The following is a 7,892-nucleotide window of genomic DNA, read 5'->3' as shown; positions in this document are numbered from 1 at the left end:
ATCTATTTGCTTTAATTAGTGATGACGGTATCTCTTATGAAAGTAAACAAAAATTATGATATGACAGAGAATCATATATTAGGGGCATATTAGTATCTTTCCAGCAGTGAAAGAAATTTATTTGCATAATTATCTTGATCAAAGTTAAAATCTGAAAAATGTCAGATTAAGTAAAATATATGGAAAAACCCTTTCAGCTTGCAAAAATTCAGTCATCTACAACATACACCTTAACTCAACTTAATATTAAAATCCTTCTAGAAAACAAATTCATTCTCAATGTGGGTATCACCAGTTGGGCTATAGTGCTTCAGGATACCAAAATCCATTTCTGCAAGGCATTTGTATCTATCCTAAAATTGTAGCGTGTGTAATAGTGCTTTGCTATTTTAACCTAAAAGTGAGCAGTGTAAATGGGTTGGGATTTACTTACGTGATGTAATGTGGAGGGCTTTTGGGCTGTGTAAGAGGACCAGGGGCGGGGTTTTTGAGGGCGTGGAAGGGGGGGTAGCGCTGAGGGGGGACCCAGGTCTGTAGAAGGTAGGTAGAGATGCCAGGGGTTGTTAAGTGAGGGGGAGGGGACAGTGCGCTGTTAGCAACACAATGTGGAGACAGGAGGGGTGCCTTGCTTACAAAACAAAGTCTGGTTAAGCAAGCTACAAATCAAAGGCTTATAATTTAGAAAAGAAACAAAGCACAATCCATTTAAATATATGAGATTGTCTGTGATTTGTTACTTCAAATAGGTTTAAAAAGTAAAGAAAATAATAATTTAAAATTGTTTATATTTCAATATAAAATAATATTTGCCATGCACTTTAATGAATTTCATGGGTTTTCTTTTTTTAAATGTACTTTTTACCTTGGTTAGGATGCATAAGGTTTTATGGCTTCTGTGTTCTTCTAAAAAACATTCATGGAAAAATTTTCTAAAGTATCATGTTCTTGTGATTGGGAAAAGCATGTTTCAAATGTATTCAGCACATTGTAATCTGAACTCCTTTCATACCAAATACTGATGTCTGATATCCATTTTTGTTACCACTTATCTACTGCAATGCTTTAGAGACAGACATCTAAATAACTTAAAATTATCATCATGCAATACAGAACTTAACAAAGGAATTAGTTTTTCATTCATATGCATTAGTAGGCGGGCGGATGGAAGGGAAGACACCACCAGTAGGGACACATATCCCAATACCTCCAGTTCTGCGACCAGTGCTGAGCGGATCACTGGAGCATCGGGGATGGGGCGTACTGACTTGGTTGAACTGCTGCACCAGGAACCAAAGGCATAAATCTCTTGGGGGCCTGTATCAATACCATGAACTGGCTCTGAGATCTTGGTTGGACTTGGGTGATCAGACTCAGCCTCACTGTCTGAGTATGGGTACCCGAAATAGGACGGAACTGCGCTTGCTTCTTGGGCACAAATTCAGGAATCATCTTGCCCATATACTGCTGATACTCACGGTCTGTTTCCGAGATGTCTGATTGCAGTGATGGTGAGGAGAGTGTGGTCTTCTGGAGCCTCTGTGATAAAGTCTTCCCTGTGTGTGAGGGGCTCTTCTTGCAAGGATGTTTTCCTGTGGTGTTTGTATGTGTCCATTTGTTTTGGGTGCTGCTTATCTCAGATTTGCAGGAAGTACCAGATTTCTCAGGGAATTATGGTATAGGGATGTCTGTGGTGCGATCACCATTAACTCTTTCTTCTTTCCAACTTCTTTGCTTCTCCAGGTAGAATACTCCAAATTCATATCCAAGTCATATTTGAAGTAGATCAGACCGTGTCTGGATCAATGTTTTGTGCCTATAGGAGAAGGTGAAACTGTTGCTTAAGCCTTTAATTAGTAAACCTACATGCATACCAAGGGGAGCATTCTGTGCTTTACATATAAAGGGATATTACATGCAAAAGAAATAATCTGCCATCCAAAACCCCTTTATAGCCATATATATTTTAATGCACTAATTTGAATAATAAAATAAAGTGAGGTAATCCATCACCTAAGTACAAGCAGAAAGCATTATGTGCTAAAATACTTCCATAACAAATAAACTTTAACAGGAAGAAACCCTTTTAAACTTCCAGAGGAAAAAAGAAGTGCTCCTAATTTCAGGGGCGGGCTGGTATCACCCAAAATTTCTTGGTGGTAATTCCCTAATCTATATATCATATGACGCATCACATGATTTGTCTCCAAAATTCTTACAGAGAAAATGACTGTTAGATTTTTCTTGTGTAATACATATAAATTTTATATATACATTTTTATTACATTGTTTGTGATATCAAAATCATATTCAATTCACTAAATATATCTCACCTTTTAATGTATTCTAAACTAAACTGGGGCAATCAATTTCCCCTACATCTGTTACACATGATGTTAAATCTTTCAATATTACTGGTTTTTTATTATTTGAGGAGCTAATTCTTTTTCCCTTTTTTATAATTCTTATCAATATGATGTAGTCCCTAATAGTGACTGTAAAAATCTAGAAACTTACAGCAATACATACAAACTTCACCTTCAACCATCTGGCAACATTAATGCCCTGAAAATCAACTGCCACTGAAATTTCATGCAAACCCTTTAAATGAAAAGAACAAAAGAAAATAATGGTAACTCACCAAATTCGGAGACCCTGGATTCATCCCTATAGGCCTGGGGTTCCCTGGACGTCATTTGCAAGTCCTCAGCAGTAGTGGGAGGTGCAGCAGTGGAGACTGGTGAGACAGATTGCTTTTTGAGGTTCTTCGGGCATGGATGGAGGTTCACCGGGCCGGCTCAGCTGGAACTGAGCCCTCCCTGGCAGCAAATACCTCAGTCACTAGCTGCTCCGCAAATTTTTTTGGGCTTTGTGGCGGAATGTCTGGGGCAGTCCTCAAACTGGGGCTAATACCTCTGAAATAATGTTAAATTTTTTATAATGTCAGTTAATTATCAGTTCGGGAAAACTGTCAAACAATATAATTTCAATATCAATATTTTAAAATAATATGGAAATATTAGCAGCTTCATAATTATTCTTAAGAAACAAAGAATTGATTTCCACTTACTCTGTGCGGGACTTAGCATACTTTTTGTCAATGCAGTTTTGGTTGGTGATAAAGGTGTGTAAATGCTTCGGGTTTCCCGTTTCAGTATCTGTAGTATGAAAAAATGTGGGGATGGTGTCTGTTTTCATTTTCCCAAATCAAATGGTTGAATTCTACTTAGGGAACCGGGGTATGGAGAATCTTCCAAGGACTCACGTCTTTCCCTTCTGGTATATCTGAAAGTTCCACCACGGGGCGTGGAGGACCTTCAAATTTGAGGGGGTTGATCAAACTTGGAAGGAGGGTGATGGATCCCTGCCTGAAGATTCACTTCGACGCTTGCCAGGATCCCCAGCAGGAGGTGCAACTCGTCTATAAAATTGGCTCTTCCCTTCACTATCAGGAGGAAGCATTTTGGGAGAAATCGGCCTGCTGTCATAATCACTTTCGTAATCACTGCCTCTGAACTCTCCTTTAAAGAATTTCTTTGGCTGCGGTGGTGGAGGACCTCTTTCACGTTTTGGTCTGTGGGGCTCGGGTTTTCATAGGGAAATGGTTCTAATTTAGGGAATTGCTTCCCCTTTCCTGATTCTGTATCTGTTTTTTCAAGCTCTGACTCAAAATACAAAGTCATATATAAACTGTAATATCAATATCTATCTGGAAACCTTTCTTAGCTTCAATCTTTTTCTTAATCATTCGAATGTGTGCATCCTCTTCTTCCTGAACAATAGTTGCTGTTCACCTTCAACATATCCAATTTCAGGTTGCGGTCCTGGCTCAGGTAGGGGAGGAGTTTGGGAATTTAGGCCTTTCTGGCTCTTCCTGTTTTGCCTTATTGAAGGAGCTTTTGGAACACCCTTTTGGAGTTTTACTCACCTTCTTTCCTCAATCTTTGGAATGATGATTTCTGGAGATGTTTCCTTAAATGCTTGCACAAGAGGCTGATCAATAGGTTTAATTACTGGCCTCAATGGTTCACCTGATGTAGGCGGGATATCAAATTTAGATGGAGGAGTGGAGTTCGGTCTCTGCTCTTAGAAACTTTCGTTCTCTGGGTGGAGGAGGTCTGACGGGGAGTGTATTCGGGGTCTTCTACATCACTATCAGCTGGTTTCCACTTTGGTTTTACCCTTCCCTTCATAATCACTTTCATAATCACTCTCCCTAAACTCTCCTTATAAAACTTTTTTTGGTTTTGGTGGAGGTGGGCCTTTCTCTTTTTTGGGTTTTGGCTCCTCCACTGTGAATGGGAATGGTTCCAGGTCCATGAATCTTTCTGTTTCCACAACCACATGCTTTCTTCAACTGGGGGAGGAGGTCGTTTTGGAACTTGCTCATACTCAGTTCCAGTGGTGTTTTTTTTTCCATTTCTCCTTCTTCATTCTCATTTCTTCTTCTAGCTTAATATTCAGTGAATGTTTTCTCTGTTCTTTCAATAATTTTTGTGTATGGCTTTTTTTCATAAGTCTGCATTTCTTGCATTGGAGGAGGTAAAATCCTTGACTTTACATTACTTTATCAACTACATACCAGTTTGCTGAATAATACCCCTCTTCTGGTGGAGTCCCTGGAGGAGGTAGCTCTGGTGATACTGGGCGTTCTGGAGGTTTCTCAATAGACTTTACAACAACTTTCTTTTGCATTTCCTTTTTCGGGACCTCCTTGGGGATTAGAAATCTCTGGGCCTGGAACACTCTCTACAGTAATTTCAACCCTCTCAACAGATGGACGCCAAGGTCCTTCTTTGGTGGAAAATCAAAAACTTAGGAGGAGTTGGTGTTCTCTCTCTCTGTTTTTGAGGGTGTCCTGTCAGATTTTCAACTGTGGCTAACTTTTGTGTATTTGGATCTTTAGCATCACTGTCAGGAGGTTGCATTTTGGCCGGATACGACTTTCATAGTCACTTTCATAGTCACTCCCAGTAAAAATTCACCTTTCTGGAACTTTCTGGGTTTGGTGGTGGGGACACCCCTATCTTTCTTGGGCTTTGGTGGATCAGGAGTGAATGGGAAAGGTTCTAAGCCGGTAGGGGTTCCCTTTTGGTTTTCTCTCTTAGTGGGACCTTGATTTCCCCTTTCGGAAGATGATGTCTGTTGACTTCTGTCCTAGAATCAGTAAATTTATTACTCTAGTTGTTTTTTGCATAGTAACAAAGCGTTTGTGATAAGCACTAGAGTCTGCTTTTCTTTGTTATCTTTGTTGACTAAACCCCAAATTTTGCATTCGGAAATGGTGACTCTTTATGCTTAGATTCAGCATAAAGTTCTTCAGGAGGAGTACCAGGCTGCAAACAGGTGATGGGGGATCTAGGTGGAGGCTCTTTTTTCAGTGGTTCCTTCTTAGGAATTTCCCTTTTTTAGGTGGCTGCGACTTGAAAATTTTTGGCTCTTTTGGTGCAACTTTGGTGGTTCAGGAGGTGCTACATATCTACCTTCTCTGGAATGACTATCTCTGGTGGGCAATCCCGTTCTGGCCCCAGTTTCTGATTCGGGAAAATCAATTTTAGGCCTTGTGGTCCTTCAAATTGTGGTGGCTGATCAAAAGCGATGGGGGTGTAGGTGTTCTCCAACGTGGGGTGTGACACTTTGCCTTTCCCAAGTGGTTGGTGAACTTTGCCATAAACATTTTCTTCAGCATCACTGTCTGCAGGTTTCCATTTAGGTGCTATTTTTCCCTCATAATCACTATCATAGTCACTCTCAGGAATTCCCCTTCTTAAACTTGCTTGGATGAGAAGGTGGGGGTCCTCTTGGCTTCTTGGTTTCGCTGGCTCAGGTTCAAATGGGAAAGGTTTCAGATCCCAAATTTTATCTTTTCTTTTTCTTGGATAGTGACTGCCTGTTTTACAAGACCAGTAGATTTAAGTGGTTCAATTTTTGGGACTTTTTTAGGTGCTTTCCCCATCCTTCTCAGGCTCAGTTTTTAGACTCACCTTTTTCACTGGCTTTAAAGACTGCTGTGGTAAGTCTTGTTTTTCTGATGTATATGATTGCTTTTAATAAATGCTCCTTACGCTCACTGACTGATGAAAACTTTAATTTCTTTTCATTTATTTTTGTTTCTGCTAGAGGTGTGGACTTCACTTTTGGGTTCTGAAGCAGAGCAGGGGGGATAGTTCAGCAGATCTTGAATCTTGAATTGCTTTCACTTCATGTTTCTGTTCCATTTTCACCATTTTGTTTTTTTTTTGGGTTTTGGTGAAACATCAAACACTGTGCTTTCAAAGGACCCTCAAACCTTCTTGTTGAACATTACCTCTAAAATGTGTTTCACTTTCATCTCAACTTTCTTTCTTAGTTTCTTCCCCTTCAGTGGAAATATCACTCTCATCCTTCATAGCTAATAAGGGGTCTTCAGAATAAGGACCTGATGTTCGGGGTTTGTCCGTGGAGTTTTTTCTTCTGAACTCCTCATATTTTGGTTTTCTTTTTCTTCTCTTGTTGGTTTAGTTTTGGAGTGGGGTTTAGTACCTTGGGCTCTCCACGCCTTTCCTCACGTACCTCTTCTGACCTGCTAGTAAACATCTGTAAGGAAAGAATGGCAGCCAACATTTAGAAGATATTGCTGATCAGAAAACAATTTTGGTTCTGGTAAAAGTTCTGATGAAAACTTCTGAAAGTTCTTTTAAACAAGAATTTTTGGTACCAAACTTTAGTAGAATAAGTAGTTATTCTTTTGGTCAACACTTTGTCAAGGTAATTAAATTAATTAGTTAAAAAAAAACTCATCAAACATATCCAATTATTAAACAGTATTGAAAAAAAGCATCATGATCCAGGTAAGTTCACAAGGTTGTGCCTTTATAAGGAATTCATTCACCTAGGCCTAACTGAGACCGTTTTTTTTCTGTGGTACTTAAAGGATGGGAACCTGCTCATGGCACATCACACCCGTTGATCCAAAAACACATCAGATGGTAAACAGAATGGAAAAAACAGGAAGGAAACAAAAGAAAAATAACCCAAGAACAACAGAGAATGCACAGTCACAGGGGCATATAGCATCACTATATATTTAGTATAAAATATTAATTGGTTACGGCCAGGCGAGCACATTGATGGAGAGAAACCCCACCACAATCTCATTTACAGGGAGAAAACAAATTTACTTAAAATCTCACGTTTTTTTTGCATCAATTGCAGTTAGCTTGGGAAATGACCATAGTTTTTTAACCTGTCCAGGAAGAAAATTGCATTAGAAAAGAATAATGGTTTGAAAGGCGCATGTATGCCCAAATATGCAGGTTCTGACGCTCATGCTGAAGAAAATTGATGCCATTATGAAGAGGAAGCAATAAAGAGAAAAAAAGTTAAAGAGACAAGAGGCTAAATAAATATGACCCTGGTTAGACGTTATTAGGATATCGAGAGCTAACTCTGCTAACTGGAGAGTGATGCTACACTATGGTCAACGAGACGCTAGAAAGCGCCAGGGAAATCTTTTTTACAAAACCTGGGAAGATTTACTTTCAGATGACTTGAATGTACTGGAGAAGTGCGAGGTCGACCTACTGAAGAGGCAGGATTGAGGGAAAGGGAAAGGTACCTGGGGCACCACCAGAAGGGAAACCAGGGGGGGAAAGAGGTTGAAGTGGGTTGGCCACTAAACTCAGAACTGGAAAAAACTTTTTGCTTTCACTCTTTGAAAAAGATGATGGGCATGAATGATTCACTTTTGGAATTGAATAGAGCTAAAGCTTGATGAATTTTATTGTACGGTCTTTCCGTGACGAGTGGCAAGGTGCCTTCTGTATCTGCTGCAAGCCACTCTCTTTAACTCCTGCAACTCTTTGAACAGTTTCTGTCTTTTTACGAGACTTGGGTGATGCTGGTTTTGTCTTCAC

At 39.7% G+C, this 7,892-nt stretch overlaps 1 pseudogene; it reads right to left on the bottom strand.

Annotated features, from left to right (window-relative positions):
* Window positions 1–429: 429 nt before the first annotated feature.
* On the bottom strand, window positions 430–7,546 carry LOC119570588 (annotated as a pseudogene).
* Between the last annotated feature and the right edge of the window lie 346 nt (window positions 7,547–7,892).

Source organism: Penaeus monodon, unplaced genomic scaffold (genome assembly GCF_015228065.2).
Source record: "Penaeus monodon isolate SGIC_2016 unplaced genomic scaffold, NSTDA_Pmon_1 PmonScaffold_3242, whole genome shotgun sequence".
NCBI classification, from domain to species: Eukaryota; Metazoa; Arthropoda; class Malacostraca; order Decapoda; family Penaeidae; genus Penaeus; species Penaeus monodon.
This window is presented reverse-complemented; position numbering and strand designations above follow the sequence as displayed.